The sequence below is a fragment of the Phycodurus eques genome, chromosome 16, assembly GCF_024500275.1.
Source record: "Phycodurus eques isolate BA_2022a chromosome 16, UOR_Pequ_1.1, whole genome shotgun sequence".
Lineage (NCBI taxonomy): Eukaryota > Metazoa > Chordata > Actinopteri > Syngnathiformes > Syngnathidae > Phycodurus > Phycodurus eques.
The window spans coordinates 7,825,576-7,844,235 of NC_084540.1; the positions used below are offsets into that span (position 1 = coordinate 7,825,576).

General features: G+C 41.8%; 1 long non-coding RNA gene and 1 pseudogene across 1 annotated transcript; one reads left to right on the plus strand and one right to left on the minus strand.

Moving 5' to 3' along the window:
• Window positions 1–302: 302 nt before the first annotated feature.
• LOC133415090 (programmed cell death 1 ligand 1-like) lies at window positions 303–1,198 on the plus strand (annotated as a pseudogene).
• Window positions 1,199–6,127: 4,929 nt separating this feature from the next.
• On the minus strand, window positions 6,128–9,702 carry LOC133414352 (uncharacterized). Its single transcript, XR_009770000.1, has 3 exons — window positions 9,426–9,702; window positions 8,866–9,096; window positions 6,128–8,793 (listed from the first exon to the last, which is right to left on the minus strand). It is a non-coding gene; the product is annotated as an uncharacterized LOC133414352 (long non-coding RNA).
• Between the last annotated feature and the right edge of the window lie 8,958 nt (window positions 9,703–18,660).

Genomic DNA, 18,660 nt, shown 5'->3' on the forward strand with positions numbered 1-18,660 from the left:
CAGCTCTCGTGTTGCAGCATCGAGCCGCATTTATAGACCAGAAACCCTTTCTCACCAAATTGGAAGAATTCATAGAGAAAACAACTGAAAAGCTGATCACTCTATCAGCCGGGACAACTGCCTTGTCCCATAGGTTGGACGAAGTAGAAGGACAACTGGATCGCTAAAAGGAATATTCGCCTGACTGGACTTCACGAACCTAACAAATACTCAAGTTATAAGGAAAAGAGTAAAATACCCCAACCAAGAAAGCAGAGGAAGGAAAAATAACTATTTTACTGAAGAAAAGACAAAAGATCTAAATGAAGTGGTCCAATGTCTTTATTTTACAAGTCATGTTCCAGCTATGTCTCCAAGTCTTGTTAACCACCAATGCGGAGCGGACCTCATATAGGACCGAGTTGGGAGGAGACGTGGTAATGGGCTGCCGGTTCTTCCCTTTGTCTCAGTATCCCTACAAGAACTTGACGGTGTCCTGGCACTGGACCGCGCTGGCTCAGTCTCGGGAAGTGTACCGTATGAATCACGGACAGGAGCAAGCCTCCTCCCAGCATTCGGATTTCCGAGGTCGCGCCAGGCTTCTCACCGAGCAGATTAAAGATGGCTGGGCCAAGTTGCAGGTATCCAGGCTGCGCATTAATGACACGAGAACCTACCAGTGTGTAATAGGGACAACAAACGGGACTGATTATAAGGATATTGAGTTATCAGTGACTGCACCTTTTAAAACGGTCACCAAAAACATTTTCAAATCAGCAAAAGGAGGCGAGCTCGAGCTAACCTGCCAGTCCGAGGGCTACCATGGTGGTCCATGGTGACCTGGAAGGACGCTCACCGGCAAAATCTCAATGCCAGCGCCACCGTTGTGTTGACAGAGGACCGCCTTTTTAGAATCACCACTCAGATACGAGTGGCATCATCACAGAAAAACAACTACACGTGTAGCTTTGACAGTTGTGGCTCCTCTGCAACTTTTCTCATTCCGGATGACACACAGCTACAGAAGGGAAACAAATACAATGTAATCGGTCCAGCAGTCGGCACATGTATTGGAATTGCACTGATTGGCTACATTGTAGTGCTAATTTATCTCTAAAGAGAATATTTAGCCCAACTGGACTTCATGGACCTGACAGATATTCAAGTTACCAGGACCCACCTCGGATTCGAGGGCGGAGCGTGTATAGTAAGGAGATAAGATTGGAACGATTTAAAAGAAAGGACTGGCAGAAAGGAGCAGCAGTTACAACCAAGAACAAGCATGACCGAACCCAGAGCTGAAGAGGACTTTGAAGGCAAAGAACCTACTAACCAAACGGAGAAGGAACCAGGCGGAGAGATGGATTGGAAGGACCTTCAGACCACTGACACCCCACATTACGACACTCCTAAACCGCATTATGATACTCCACAGCCAAAGACTTTGAAGACCCCCTTGTCACAACCTCAAAAGATAGGAACACAAGATCATGTACATCGTAACCTAGAACGAGCAGTAGAACAAAGGGAGAATGTGTACGAGATACCAACTGGAAGGGAATCGGAGGAAGCAATTTATGAACAACCAGACCAAGATGAAGGATGGGAATCATTCGATTTTGATGACATACCCCTTGATGGCACTCTACCGGCGTTCTGGCTTAAACATAGGGGGAAGATAAGGCGGACCATGATCATAGCAGGTGGCGTTATCATCGTATATGCCCTTTTGATGTTGCTGACGAACCTCAACACTCGTTTTGAAGTCTTGAGAGACGACCTATTGGACTTGACTACCATCCAACATGGAACAACAAAGACAACTAATCAATCATGCTGGAAAGTTCATCAAGTACAGACGGAGGAGAAGTGGAAACAGAGTAATGGACCTGACTTAGACACAGGACAAGACATACCTGATAGTTTTAATAAATCTCCCAAGAATAAGTCAAGATCTTTTGGAATGTGTAAGGGAGGGAAGGCCATAAACCCATGGCTAAAGAACTGCACCGAATACCCAGCGGAGACCAAGAAGGAATGTTCCCCACATGTTGTTCAACGGGCTCAATGGACTCAGGAAGGCCCTACTATCAAGTTGACAGTGCTGTGCTTGGAACGGAGAGAGTTGAGAAAGGTCAGGAAAAACTGGCTCCAAATAGGTAACCACAAACCTCACTGGTATGCCAATGAACACTGTACAAGCCTGCCTGATGACTCAGGAGGATATTGGATGACCTCAGCAGCCAACAAGGACATCATTTCCAAAGCGGCGCCCCTGAATCATACCTGTACCGTTGAGCGGCCGAGTTGGGAACCATGCTGGAGCTGCTTGAATTTCACCTGTGCAAGCCAACCATCCATGGACAAAGACCGTCAAAAATCCTCAACCTTTGGGCCACCACCAATGACAACACCACCTTATAAAGACAGATCGGAGATTGGAGCACCAAAGATGCTTTCAAGGAAGCGACGGTCCACGGAAGATTCATTTAGAGAGTGTCAGAAGGAGTTGACACAAGGAACTCATCCTTTAAACCCCTGTTTATGGAATACTGGTCGTAGATGTCAAGGCTTCCCCAATTCCCATGTATTGACCTATATGGGAATATATGTCCAGAATGACTATTTTTCACCTGGGCTTGCGATCCTGCTTTTACAAACTGGGGGTAGCCTACAATACCTAAGTACCGAGGTAAACTACGAACCCTGGCTAAATGAATCTTTGCCATGGGTAAGAACAGTACGCACGGCCAGATGGATTTCTGAGAAGGAAAAATCATCGTATAAGTTAGTAACACGAGGAACGCGCTGGTATTATCAACGACTTCCTACCCCAAAGGATTTGCTCTCCGTACCTGACGGTGATTTCCACAAACTGGATCAATGTGTGGTTTCGAAAATAGCTGACCAACTTCATAATAAAGACTGGACGACGGGCACCTCACCTCGATGCCCTTTAGAACAGATTATAGGAACTATTATAACCCAACCCCAGACCCTGGACAATGATTTGTAATAGACAAAAAACTAATTGTACAATACAACTAGCGAGACAACCGTGTAATAGTGTACCAAGGTTTAAAGATTACTGTAAAAACAAATATCCAGATACAAATTACGCAAGTATAGAGGGAGCAGTATGGACTAAGAATAAGCAAAAACAGTGGATATGACAGGAAGCAATGAACAGACAATATTGCACGTGATGGCAAAAGGATTACGGTCTACAAAAGATAATTAGCCAGGGTTACGCCAAGAAATATATCCCATACAGACCTGACCCTACAATACAGGTTCTTGAGGGACATGCGTTCCGGAAGAGCTTATGTGAGGGGAGAGAAGTAACAGGTTTCGACTGGGTAGGCTTTAATAAAATTTATGGCCAAGGGAAATGCCATACACCCTCGGAACATTGGATGTCATGCGGCCAATGGCAGCAGCCTACATGACTGTGTATGGTATGAAAGAATCGGGAAAGTTCTAGGAAATAATATAAAAGAAGTCGGCAAAGCTATCGTTAAAACTGCAATAGAGATTGTGGAAGAAAGCCTAGATATAGGTTCTTGGCTACTTAACCTTGCCAAGGAAATAGGATGGTGGCTCTTATTAGGATTTGCACTAATAATTGCGGCTGCAATAGCTGTAGTGCTCATCAAAAAAGGACAACAAGAACAACCCATGCCTGGACAATACGAGAAGATGGAGACGCCTACAAAAAGAAACGTCGTTGATAAGGTCTACATGAAGCTGTTCAAGAAATGGGCGGCGCCAAAGAAAAAAGTTCTGACAACCAAGGAGGAAGAGACCAAGGAGGGGGCGGTGCCTGCGCTAGTATAAAGGCTGGCGCGCAGCACGGCTCCTCACAGTTCATACTACGTGACAGAAGGGTAAAAACTTTGAGCCATGGCGTGTTGTTCATCTAACAATGCTACTTATGATAGACCAGGTGCCTTGCAAAATGTGAGTAATGAACTTCAGTATTGGATGATTTTAACAATATGGGTGATTTATTCCTGTACCGGCCAATGGCATTTTCATTAAATAACTCGGCTCATTATTTTTACCATATCTATAGTTAAAGTCTTGGTTTTGAGATTTGTCTTTTGCACTTATACCTTGGGACTCGGCATGTTCGTTGTGTTTATGCATGGCCGAATAATAATTAATTATAAAACACCCAAAGGTATTGCGGAAACAGTTTTGTTGATAGGCTGGATAGTCTTAGACATAACTTCGATGAAAGCCTTTGAAATAATTTACGGAGCGGTGGTGTTGGAGGGCGTGCTTGCAATCGCCATGGCCTTATACATGATGAACATGGTAATCCGTCTTCAAAAGAATAAAAGTAACAGGGTATGGATTTGGCGCTTGGCTAAATTAATCGTATGGGGAACCATTTGGGGTATTATTTCCCTTCTTCTTTGGATGCGCGTAATTGACCAATTAGTCTTAATAGCCTGGTTCTTCACGTATTCAGCTTTCTTTACCCTCCCACCTCGGAACTCTGCTGCTTGGCGAGTGAAAACCCCGTTCACTCCCGCGCAGTATGAGAACAAGCTCTCTTGATAGGAAAAGCACGGCTATCTACCGACCTCCGGGTCAGGTGACTTTTGTAAGGGACCAGGCTGATGCCTAGGATCCCCTTCAGTTGATGATTTTGTGTTGACAATGTGTATGTTTACAGAATGTAATTACACCGCAGTGTGTCCTTTGTGGGAATACTTCCCTTCGATCTGCATGGATCGTGGGTGGTTCCTTCCTGGCACACTGCTGCTTCCCTTCACCGGTTAGTTCAAGGAAGGAGCTCTGGCTTGTGCCTGACGGACTCTACCTAGATGCTGGGGCGAGTAAGGAGGGCTTCTTCACTGACGACTGGCTGTGGCTGACCTTTGCTGACCTGGCGACTACGAGTATTATGACACATTCAGTTCAAGGTGTACCCTCAGTACCCCTCGGGATTCTAACAGAAGACGGCCAAATCCTAGGTCGAGTCTATCCATTGCTTCGCATGGCTTGGCGCCTAGCTGACGGAAGCCACCGTTTTACCTTCCATACGAGAGGCGCCTCCTGTATAGCCGTCAGCCCCGTGACACTGCCGCCACTGCTGACCATCGTCCGGACCGGGTATCTAGGCCTGAGGCCCCCGAGCCCAGAGCCGCCCGATGGACGCCGGAGGTAAGCATCGTCTCATCGGCTGGGCGTCCACCGTCTCCGGGGGAGGTGATAGAGGTAGATGAGGAGGAGACCCTGGGCAACCAATGGTCCCCTATCTCTGACCTTCCATCCGTCCCACTGCATCCGGCTGCACCCGAGACGCCAGATATGTTGAACCTGCTGATGGATGCAGAGGAGAACCCCGACTTTCTTGGTCCGACGTCGCTTGTTGGAGTGGCGGGAGGCATTCACGAATGGGCGGCTTTTGTCAACGCGTTCAGAGCGTCCCTGCGCCCTGGGCCCAATTCATAGAGGGGCTGGAGCTCAGCTCAAGGAGGGGGTGTCTAGTGGGTTGCCAAGCCACCAGAAGCGATGGTACGAAAGGTAGCAATTGGCTTATGTGGCTGGGTTCATGTGAGTGAGCTCAGCCCCAGTTTAAATTCCTGGTTTAACCACCAGAGGCCGCCAAACCAAATTTCGATCATGATTATGAGTCACCAGTTCAAGCATACATCTTCTTAACCACCAGAGGTCGCCAAACCTATTTTTAGCCAGAATTAAGAGTCACTGGTTCAAGCATAAGTCATCTTAATGTCCTTATACTATCAGAATCCATATCACAATAAACATGCACATACTGGTGTCAACAACTGTTAAATCTATTAAATGTTATATCGTTGATATATCTTTGATGTTCTCACATATAGGATTGTTGGCTACTGAATACATCAAGCTTAGTGAGGCTGTTTTACATTATTCTTACTTTTGTATTACTGTTAGACAATGCTTTGAAACTGCTTTTGGGAAAAAACTGTAACCTGTGTAGGATTGTCTCTCTCAGACAAGATAACATAAGATGTAAAACAAAGACAAAGAACGAACCTGTTGAATGCATGAAGGAATTGTATTCACATGAAAGTATATACATTTATTTTGACAATTGACATATACACATTTATGCATATTGCTTAGAGATTAACATGGTGTTATGAAATGTATTGTTTGAATTCAAGACATATATGAAGTGCTTGTAACTAAATGTATTCGTTGAAAACCTAATTGAGTGAGCAAGTGAGGATCAAAGTCAGGACACGTTGAAAAGTAAAAGTGAAAGGTACTTTCCACTCGGTACATGTCGGGACATGACAACAGCGAGGGGTGCTGGGGGCATGTCAAGACATAATACCAGCAACGGAACATTAGAGAAGGAGGAAGGTCTAAGCCCGACCAAGTTTATAAAAGCCTCACACCCAAAATGCATGGGGCTCTCTTATCTATCAGAGGATAGGGAGATGCACGCTCTTTTCTCTCGCAATGACGGGGACATGCTGACAGGAGGAATTAATCAGGCTACTTGGATTGCTTGTCTATTTTTTGGGATTTTCCTCCTTAATTGGGTAAGACTTAAATAATCTTATAATAAGGTAATTATAAGAACCGCCATCGACATTGCGTGGATAGGGAGAAGGGCTAGTCAGCTGTTCAGAGATTCATATTTTCCAAAATACCTAATTATTAATTTGGCTTAGAGCTCTGCAGGACTTGATCACCCTTTAAAGCTCACTCAAAAGGTTATACTAGTATTATGATTTTATATTTTTATCTTTTCAATTTCTTTTCATTTTTGTTATTATTATCATTAATTACTCTATTACATACCCTTGCTGTCATTTTATTATCATTATATCTTTTGTTAATCACTATATTAAAAATCTCGATTTAATTATTTTCTATCTTTGTCATTCTTATATATATGAGTATTCTCATACTTACCACTCAACCTCTTATAAGTGAATGAACGTCGGAGACACTAATATCACCGTGTCGTAATATTATCCCCAAAAAGTAACTCATCGATATCACTTCGGCTTAAAACAAAAACAAATCCGTACGGTCCTAACAAGGATTGTTAAATCTACTAAGTCAATAACAAGTGCAAACGATTCATAAGAGATGGAGCTGCTGTAAAAACGGAGCGCTCACATTATTGTCCTTTTACTCGGTGTGGTTACTCATCAAGGGTTGATAAGTGAGAGCAGACCGGATTGGCTCCGTAAAACTAAAGGCAGTTAGCACACCTAGGCGAATTCATCTCGATACCGGCTTGGAAAGCTCCTGCTATATAACAGGGGCTATTAACCCTTTAAACGGAGAGTCGGTCAAGACATTTCTCCCGATTAGTCCTGCGGATAAGCGGAATCTGACACAATCCACGCAATGGATAGGTGTTAACGCTGACTCCATGCAAGTTGGATCGATAACAAACATAACAGTGCCAATGACAATAATGTGTATGTGGGTTCTGATGCCCTTTATAGCAAAACCAACAAAAGTAGTGATGTCCGAGAAAACCATTAGCTGAAATTACCGCACAGTAGTGGTTTTGTGTCAGAAACAATAGCAAGATGTCGGTAGTAGTAGTAGTTTGTCTCAAAATGGCTTAACGGTTGCCCCTCCTTTTTTCTGTAAAGCAAGACTTTTAAGGTTCAAATGGGTGTTGAATTTATGGATATCAGCTAACCCCACAGCTGTCTGATCATCCAGACCTACAGATCTTTAAATTTCGTGTGCTCGTTGAATAGCCTCTGCATTTGTCAGTGTATTATCTAATAAGTAGGCTAGTGATGCTGCGAAACATTACTGTCTTTGTTCAGGGGTATGTAGAGATGTCGTTTTTTTTCTTTTTGAGTATTTGACAATCCAATGTCTCTGACAGTTTGCGTCTCACGCCGCCTCCCCATTGACCAGTTACAATTTGTACTCCAAAGTCAAGGTTATCATTGGCCATGATTTCTGAATTTGATTGTACTACGCAATCAAGTAAATCTTGGAATGTTTCATGAATGTCCGAGTCATCTGACACGTGAACGATCTCATGCTGTCTCACATTTTCACCAACCAACTCCAATTGTACGATATCACCAGATACCACAATTGAAATGACCTCATCGATTACGTTGTATACATTACTCAGCACCTCGGTATAAAAAGATCCCAAATCAGGAACCCACTTGTTTTCAGATGTCGAAATTCTCAACGGTTGTGTGATCTGTATATTATTGAAATGTTCACGCCGTACTGTTTCCCAGCCACTTTGAATATGGGAATCAGCCGTCATCTCCTCAGATCTCTGTGTTTCTAACGGGTTGAAGCGATTGACACAATCTTCCAAGATTTGGACTGTTTTGGTGAACATTAGATAACTGAGAGGTTTCATTTTGTATTGTTATGAGCTCGTCATTATCATCTGCATTAGATTGTATCGCTACAATATCTTGACCATTAGGTAATGGTAAAGTTTCATTTTGGGCTGTTATGTGATTGTCATTATCATCTGTAGTTTGTGTCAGTTCATTATCAAGATGGGGATTATTATCTAATTCAGAATACCCTGCGTTTTCCATTTTGAATACAAAACAAAACGTTGACTAGTATAATGTTGAATGTAAAAAATGGCTAATATGAGTATAAAAGAGAAAAACCTATAACGTACATAGGTTAAAATGAGGATAATAATATTAAAAAGACATAGATATAAAGTATTAAGCTCCTTGGAGACGTAATAGATGTCCGCCGGGTGTAGGTCTCCACAGCTCAGAGGGTTAGTTTAGGGTTAGGTTCGTCTTCACGATCAAATCTTCATGCCGGCATTAGTTTCTCCTGTGGAATATATGATTAGAATCAGCTTGATACATTACATTATATAGTTGTATTTAAAGAAAATAACATTACCGTTGAAAAAAGAATCTATGATGTCCACATAGATTCTAGCAAGTCCACAGCTCGAGTGAAGGCGTCAATTCATCTGTGTTGTAAATCCTCCATATTCACAGTGCTTTGAGGTGACCTTCTATGGTTATAACCAGCTTCAGGGTTCTGCAGAGGATGAGGCCTGATGATTCGGGACCGTTGGGGCGCACAGTGTTTGTGCAGCTATATTGCTGGTACCCCCGGGCCTGGGTTCTGATCAAAGAAAATATTAAAACTATTTTATTAAACATTATCATTAAAAAATATAGCTAGAAAAATATTTTTAGTATTTTTTTGGTAGAATACAAGGATTCAGTAGTTCTGATTAACCAGGAGAGGACGCCCTTGTATCAGCTAAGAGGTGCTCATGCAGTCTCTCACTCTCACACACGTAGGCCCAGACAGACACACTCAGACTAGGAAATGATGGCATTATGGGTAATGTAGTCAAAATGTTTTGTACCGTCATTTTTTAATGACGTTGGAAATGACTTCATTTGTAAAAAAAAAAAAAAAAAAAAAAAAAAAAGAATGACTCTTACCCTGTGGCAAATGCTGATTCGGTTGTGTGATGTAACAACTAGGTGGTCGTTCATTTAATGGCGGTGTGATCCGGTTTCTGGGGCATGGCGGAGGAGCACGCAGCCCCCCGTTACTATGTGAAGAATCAAGCCAGAAGTTTCCGCGCACCGAGAATGATAGAATGTTGTCAATCCCGATCCTCGAATGTTCCAATTTAACACTGCCGGGCGGCGTAAACAGCCCGTCGCGATAAACTGGTGTGAAAGGTGAGCAAGTTTCCTGCGGCTTCGCTGATGATTGAATACTATTTACCAATTCTGCAAGAAATTAAAAAAAAAAAAAAAAAAAAGGACAGAGGTTAGCTACACACCTAATAGCCCTCCGGCACTTGTCAAATTAATGCATATGTACCTCTCATTTCTCTGTTATAATTGGAAGATGCTACTGCTTTAAAAAAAAAAAAAAAGTAAGGGTTGATGTGTTAGTTTGCAATTGCAATGAATATGAGAAAATAATTATACTTGACCTGCAATGGTGATCATCAAAATATGTTACGTTTTCGGATGCCGTTGATCGTCCTGAATCTTAAAGAATATGATATCAAGACGGTAGAGATGATCGTGGACTTCAGGAGGCATCCTTCGCCACAGCTGCCCCTCACGTTGTCCAGCTGCCTTGTGTCAACCGTCGAGACCTTCAAGTTCCTGGGAATTACAATCTCTCAGGACCTGAAGTGGGCGACCAACATCAACTCCGTCCTCAAAAAGGCCCAGCAGAGGATGTACTTCCTGCGGCTTCTGAGAACGCACGGCCTGCCACCGGAGCTGCTGAGACAGTTCTACACAGCGGTCCTCGAATCAGTCCTGTGTTCTTCCATCACAGTCTGGTTTGGTGCTGCTACAAAAAAGGACAAACTCCGACTGCAACGGACAATCAAAACTGCTGAAAGGATTGTCGGTACCCCCCTACCCACCATTGAGGAATAAGACAAGGGCGTGCAAAATCCTCTCGGACCGTCTGCACCCCGGTCACCAGCTCTTCCAGCTCCTTCCCTCAGGTAGGCGCTACCGATCAACGCAAACTAGAACTAGTAGACATTCCAACAGCTTCTTCCCTCTTGCGATCAACTTCTTAAACACCTAACCTATAATTCCATTACAACAAGCTGTAATTTTTTTGACTTGAGTTCGTTGTCACATTTCTGGGGGGCCAATTATGTATTACTCGTGCACTCACTGTAGTTGTCTCGCCATGCTGCACTATTGGCATATACTGGCCACTCATGCCAGAGTAGCATCTGCTCCATTTGCACACTGATTGAGGAGTATCTGTAACATTTGCACAACCAACATTGTCCCAGATGATCGCACTACTCGTCACTTTAAACCGCATACACTCCTTGAAGTCTCAGCGCCCTTTGCACAATGGTCATTGCACCGGACTATTGCAATATTAGTCATTCGAACTGCTCTAAGTGCTAGAGGACTCTGCATCTTTTTGCGCAATTGTTTTTTGTCAATGTCTTTATGTCCCCAAAGTGTTCTGTAAATTGACTGTCTGTTGTACTAGAGCGGCTCCAACTACCGGAGACAAATTCCTTGTGTGTTTTGGACATACTTGGCAAATAAAGATGATTCTGATTCTGATTCTGATCAAAATCTACTACATATACATAACGACTGAAGATTGAAAGAATATAATTAATTACTCACCAGCCATCTTATCCGTCTGTCTTGCGATCTGCTTGGTAAATTGTCTGCTGTAGGTGTGGTGCTGAGTCCTCAAGAGCTCAGTCTTTTAAAGTTGTACAACTCAGTATTTGGGTGATATATTTCTGACCGGGTAAGCCGACCCCATGTGCGTTGTCGATTTTGAAAAACAACGGTAGATAATGCCATTGCTCGATCTGTAGGTGATGTTTCTCTAACACTACGTATATGCTGGTCAGAAATAACATTTATTGGACGCATCTGGTGCCGACTTTGCTTATCTGTTTTTATTCCCAGGGAATGGCCGACTGGTTCAGGACGTAAACAGGAGGAAGCCTTAAGGTCACAACAACCCTTCACCCTGGGTCGCATGGTAAAAAAGAAGGGTGGGGAGTTTATGGTGTGTGGTGGGGGGAAGCCTTAAGGTCACAACATCCCTTCACCCTGGATCAGGTGGTAAAAAGAAGGGTGGGGGGTTTATGGTGGGTGGTGGGGGGAATGAGACAAGTCTAGAACTTGTTTTGAACATGTCCGAACATGTTCAGGACATTTCACACTGATTTCCGGCAACAACACAACATCCGCTCACACCTTCTGGCAACAACACAACTTCCGGTACACTTCCGGTTTCAAACTAGATTTCTGGCAACAACACAACATCCGGTCGCACCTTCCGGCACGCTTCTGGTTTCAGACAAGACTTCCGGCAACAGACGATGACGTCATTTCCGGCAACAAAGAATCACATCACTTCCGGTACATTTCCGACAGCTGATGATGATGTCACTTCCGGCATACTTCCGGCAAGCGATGTGACGTCACTTCATGCCATTTTGACAGACGCTGGATAGTATTATTTTTTTCATGATAATCACTCCTATCCGCCGGACTCAGAAGCAGCAGGCTTGACAGTCATCACCAGTCAGACAAATCGCTAGTTTGAAGGCTTTCTCTTCAGTAGACCACTTGCCTGCCCGAGCTAACAGTTCAAACTGGGCATGAAAAGCCTCTGAATCCGTCCAGCCATCATACATGGGGTTCTTCATGGGGGGGCGTCACTGTATTCACATGCGTGTCCTGTCCCTCCTCGGGGCAGCCAGTCTGGCCAAGCCAGTCTCAGTAGCCATTTTAGCAGTCATCCTCTCACCCGCTCTCTTTGCTCCGCCGACCCCCAAGCTGCGGCAGCAGCATACTGATCCAGCTCGTCAGTTCTCTCCTCCTTTATTTCGGGCATTTCACCGCGTTGCCGTTCACAGTGGTCAGGAAGTCACTTCGAATGCAAGCTTTATTTTAATTGTTTTTAATTTTACCCAACCACATCCTTCCAGGTCTCACTCATTACTCACGTGAGCATTAAAGTCCCCCAGCAGAACGAGACACATTACTCTCAAGTAGCAGTACTCCTCCTTGGGTACAATATTTGGCTACTCTCCCCACCTCTGCTAATTAATGCGTAGAAATGTTTTATTCTGCAAACAGGTTGAGCATATACGCAGTTACTGTTGGATTCATGACACGTGAGTACAGGACAATTTTTTTCGCACCTCCGTGCCTATGTTAATGAATCAGAATTTATTCTAAATGAGGGGCCCGTGCTGGAGGCGCTGCAATCTGCATAAACCACGCCCCTATTTCCCCGTGGACTCGTCTCCCGCGGAGGTTGAAGTCACAAGAGGTGGCTGATCCAAAACTTTAATAACTTTCTTAATCTTTATCCGATATTTAAACGATTGGTCTAATCGGAACGCTTGCTAAACACAGAAACTGACAACATAAAGTCATGTTAATCATTCATAATTAATTTCTTAGTTAAATTACAGAATGTGGCACATACATCCTATAAAAAAAACTATTTGAGCCTAGAATGAGCATACATGGCATACGTTACATAATAAGGACTACTTCTAGCACAACAAAGAGGCATTTGTAGTTGATGCATTTTATGAAATTAACGTTGGGAGTCGCGTAAAACATACGCCATGCCACACGGAGTTATGTAACAAGCAATTGGGTGCGCAATCAAAGCATGAACTCGAGCAACAGACAGCGGTGGATACACACGCACAAACAAACAAACGGAACGAGGGTAAAAGTGAAGAGGTGTCCTTTTCATAGTTAAAATATGTCAACTCATTAGCAAATTTCTAATTAGTTTTATCATTAAAATGATTGTTTTCTATGAATGACTGTATCAATACGTTGTGCATTTTGGGTAAAGGATGTATTTGAGGTTTTTTTAAAAATAAATAAAAACACATTATTTGTGCTTACGCATGGGTCTGCGGCTGTTCTGAATTTGTTCACAGAGTACGAACAAAATCAAGTACTAAAATACAGTGGCGGAGCTAGACTTTTATCCTTGGTGTGGCCAAGGCTATTTCAGGGGGTCCACAGACAATGACAATGAATTTGTTTCTTGACCAATGAATTGCGATCAGTTTTCTAACTGTTGCAATGTACATACTAAGCACACAGAAGTGCGCATAAAGTTTATTAACAATGTTTACAACACAATGTACACACAAACCCAACTTCAACAATTTTTCAATCACAGACAATTACCGATACAGATACTCACGCACACAAACGAGCAATTCACTCACACTCTGTCCACCTCACCCTTGCCTGACTTGCTTCTCTTTAAAAAGTTATATATCTTGTCCCCGTCTCTTCATTTCTCAATGGACCCAATGAAAAAAAGGCCAGTTTTGTAAGTCTTCATCACTTACAATTGCACAATGTTGTCAAATCCCCACTTCAAGCCTAAAAAAATGTCAGGGGAAATAAGACCACTGTAGATGTAAGTTTCATATTCAAACATTCAGCTACTCAGTGGTTCCCAACTGGTTTTGCCTCAGGAGTCAAATTTTAACTTGGTCATTAAGTCGCAACTGACATTTTTTACATTCTTTAGCAACTCAAATTTATTTCACAAAAAACAGCCCAGTAATACAAAAGCCTTTATGCACAGTTGAAAACATGAAAACAGTTGATATATATGAAACATGAAAAAACATGACAAATATGAAATAAAAAGGCACACTTTTTATGAATAAAATGTCTTCTTTTTTTTGTAGTTGAAAAAGGCAGACTTCTTTAATCAAATAAAACAGACAAAATACTTAAATAAAAAGGCAGAATTTACTTGAATTACAGGTAGGCTATACCTATTTTAAACAAGCTAAATTGGTGATACTGGAGAAATTTCAGAAATCAAATTGAAATAATAATAATTATTATTATTAATCAGTTTATTTGAAAGGGGACAATGCAATTTTATAAAACACATGAAATACACATGGTTAAAAAAGCCAGAATTAGCCAGAAGGCTAGTTTTCATCTGTAGTCCCCTGGCCATGATGTAATCAGTAAAAAAAAATGCAGTAAAATACATCTACAAGACAATATAATATAAAACAGGATACATAAAGACTTACTATTAAGAGAGAATAAAACCACAAATCATTTGATCATAACAAAAAAAAAAACAAAAAAAAAATTTAAAAACATAAAAAAAATAAAAACATCATAACATACTCGTCTTTTAGTGTTGGCAGCTATAGGTGTTAACTAACCACATTTTCATTTTTTTTGTGAAGGCTTTGTATGTTGTAAGCAGTTTAACCTCCTCAGGTACTGAGTTCCACTCACCAGCGCTCCTCACTGACCAGGCTGACTTACTGAAAGTGCTCCTGCGCAGAGGAATGAGACAGTCACCTCTGACAGAGCCTCGAGTGACACGCTCAGAGCTGTTTCTTTGGCTGATGAACTCAGCCAGAGGAGCTGGAGCCAAATCATGCAGTACTTTATAAATCAAATTTAAATCTGCAAATATGTGAAGACTGTCCCAGTTTAAAAGACTGTATTTTTTTAAAATTGCACAGTGATGATAGTGCCTTGGTTTTTTATCCATCACTTTAATTGCTTGTTTGTACAAAACTTCCAATGGTTTTTTTGCATTCTGACCAGCCTGGGACCAACTGGTTATGCAATAGTTAAAGTGACTAAGAATCATTGAATATAAGTACATTTTTGCGGCTTCAGTTGACATTTCATTTCGAATTGCACGAAAATTTGCGAGGTTTAATTTGATATTTTTACACAATTTGTCAATATGGGCTTTAAAGGAAAGCTGTGAATCTATTATTAACCCAAGATATTTGTATTGGCTGACAATTTGCATTTTTTCTCCATTAACAAGTATATCGGGGTCAGGTGATACTCTATTTGTTTTAGTGAAATACATGCCTACAGTTTTAGAAACGTTTAGCTGTAGACAGCACTCCTGCAACCAAGTTGTGACACAGGACATTGTATTAGTGAGTTTAGCAGCAACAGTATCTTTGGAGCGACCATGAACAAAGAAAAACGTGTCGTCTGCATACATTAAGCACTCTGCTTCAGAACAAACAGTGGGTAAATCGTTGATATAAAGACTAAATAAAAGGGGGCCTAATATTGATCCCTGAGGGACTCCAGAGGTTAGCCTAAGAGACTCTGATCTGTAGTTGTTAACTGGTACAGATTGTGTTCGGTCATGCAGATATGATTCAATCCAGCTCACAGCTTTGTGAGAGAAGTTAAATTTTGAGAGCTTGGTAAGAAGAACAGAGTGATTTACTGTATCGAAAGCTTTCCTGAGGTCCAAGAACACCGCCCCTACAACTCCACCCTTGTCGAGAGAAGATTTTATTTTCTCAATGAAGAGGCATGTAGCCATTTCAGTGGAATGCTTGGATCTGAAACCAAACTGCATGGCGTGGAGAGAGGGGGAGCTGCTGTTTAAGTAATGGACAATCTGCTCTGACACCCATTTTTCTGCAACTTTGGAAATGGCCGGAATAATGCTTATAGGTCGGTAGTTATTCAGACAATTTGAGTCACCGGATTTAAAGACAGGGGTAACAATAGCAGATTTCCAGGCCTTTGGAAAGTGACCAGATGAAATTGAAAGATTAATGATTGAGGCAATAGGAGTAGCAAGAGTTGAACCTAGATCTTTGAGCATGTTCGTGTCCATTCCAAAAACATCCTTTGCCTTAGATGGTTTGAGTGAATGAATTAAATCGATAACTTTGGTCTCAGTAATATTTGTAATAGTAAAGAACTGCGTTGCAGACAATGCAGGGTATTCCTTCCTTTGTTTTACTGCAAACTTAGAAGAGATTTCTGACACAGATTCAATGAAGTAGTTGTTAAAAGCATCAGCCATCACTTGAGGTTCCGTGAGGATGTTTCCATTTAATTTAATTTGCATTAGTTTTATTTTGTTATTTTGTGTATTACCCAATAGTTTTTTAATATAATTCCAGGTTATTTTTGAATTTCCCTTCGCACTATTCAAAGCAGTAATGAAAAAGTCAGCTTTAGATTTTCTTATTTCTTTCACTACCCTATTTCTCAGTGAAATAAAGTGGTGTCTATTGTATCCTGATTTGACCGACAATTTCAAGGAATGATCGCGTTCTTTCATCAGTTTCAGAATAAATGTGTTTAACCAAGGAAGGCCATTCTTTCTAGCTTTTAGTTTAATTATCCGTGTAAATTGTATAATAATTTTTTGTATTTTGTTGGCAAATTTAGAACAATCCTCATCTAAATTTTTACCAGCAAGTAATACATCCCAGTTTACTTCTTGGATAGAATCTTGGAAATTTTGTTGTTCATGTTTTGGTATCCTATTGGATTCAGTGGTGGCCAAGGGTTTGAAGCGCTTTTATTTAATTTTCTTGTGACCATTATAAAATTGTGATCAGACAATCCTGTGAGCATATTGTATGGCTTCAAGATCCTTTCTGGCCTATTAGTAAAAGCTAGATCAATCTGAGTTCGGGTGGAGTTTGTAATTCTCGTAGGGCCATTAATTACCTGAGTCATATCCATATCATCCATGACCCTTTTCAATTGTTTCCTAACTTTGTTAACTTCCCAATTAACATTTAGGTCACCCATTATTATCACCTCTTTTGCAAGATTGAGTTGTTTCAGTAAAATTTCCAGCTTTTCATAAAAAGCGGCATTTGATGAGGGAGGCCTATAAATAACTATAAGAATAAAAGACATTTGCTGTGACAAAGAAACAGTTAGTCCAAGAAATTCTAATCCATTCTCATATGTAACATGTATTTTATTACAATTAAAAGTGTAATAAAGGTATAATTAACTTGAATTACAGTATTTATGCTTTTTAAACAAGTTACACTTGTGAAGCTCATTAACAGCTCTTTTGTGATGCCCTCAACTCCTGAAGTTTTCTTTGAAAGCACTCCACTCGTTTGTCTTAGAAGTGTTTTTAGCTAGCCTGTTCTGCAGTGCATTATGCATGAAATAAGATGCTACATAGAAGGGAAAAAATGCAACAGCAACACTTTTTGACACTGTAGCGGTGTCAATTTTAAAGCTTTTAAACAAACATTTATAGATATAACAAAGGGCAAAACGTGAAGGATAATCCCCCAACGTCCTTCACGTTATGTTTCATTTAAGCCAACAGAGCACGAAACAGCTAGCTGGCCGATTGTCTGCTAGTTTCATTCCTCTAAAATCACTGGAGAAACACGTAAATATAAGCAGCAAGCCGAATTAAATGTACACGTTAATGTGGAGTGGCTGTTGAAAGCTGACACTGGTCATGTGTAGAAGCTAGGAGATGTAACTTGTTCATTTGGCCGTGTTTGTGTGTGCCAGAGAGCGGTTTATTGAAACACTGCATGCAGTGGGTGATGTTTTCCTTTTTACCGCCATGAGATGTAAATGTTAACTTTAGCTTGATACCCACGGCTACCAGCGAAACGATCTCCTATCCGAACACACGTGTTTTTAAAGTGACTCATTAGGACACCACCGTAAAATTTAACTTTAGAATGACGTCGTAGATTGGCTCTGTGGCAAACCCTCTTCTTCTGTGGCGATTCTTCTAATAAATGTGGATTACAACTTTTTGGGGTACAGAGCGCCAACTACTGTACAGGACGGTCATAGCAGTCAAGCGGCTTCACTGCTTTCAAAATGCAAGCGGCTACTTTCGACATGACGTGCGGTGCCGTGATATGTCAATCATCGGGGGGAGGGAGGGGGGGGTTCCAATCAGATTTCAGATGTGTCCAGTGCTACCCCGGCTGCTAACATATTGAGAAAACAGGTTTGTGCGTCAAACGTGCGTACGCAAATCCATGCATTACTGAGTGAGGCCCATTGAGTTTTAAAACAACTTTCAAAATCTCAAGATAAAATAAAGACTACACCACATAGTGACGCTTTATGGTCAACTTTGCACAAAGTCACGGGTTGAGCCACTTCCCTGCTCATGCAGTGAATCCCGGAGACATGCGGCGGCACGGTGTTTGCGGTGAGCACGTCTAGCTCACAGTTCTGAGGACCTGGGTTCAAAAACGGCCTCACCCCTGTGGAGTTTGCATGTTCTCGCCGTCCCTGTGTGGGTTTTCCCTGGTTACTCCAGGTTCCTCTCACATCCCAGAAACATTAACGTGAGTGCGAATGTTTTTTTTTTTTTTTAATGTGCCCTGCGATAGGCTGGCGACCAGTT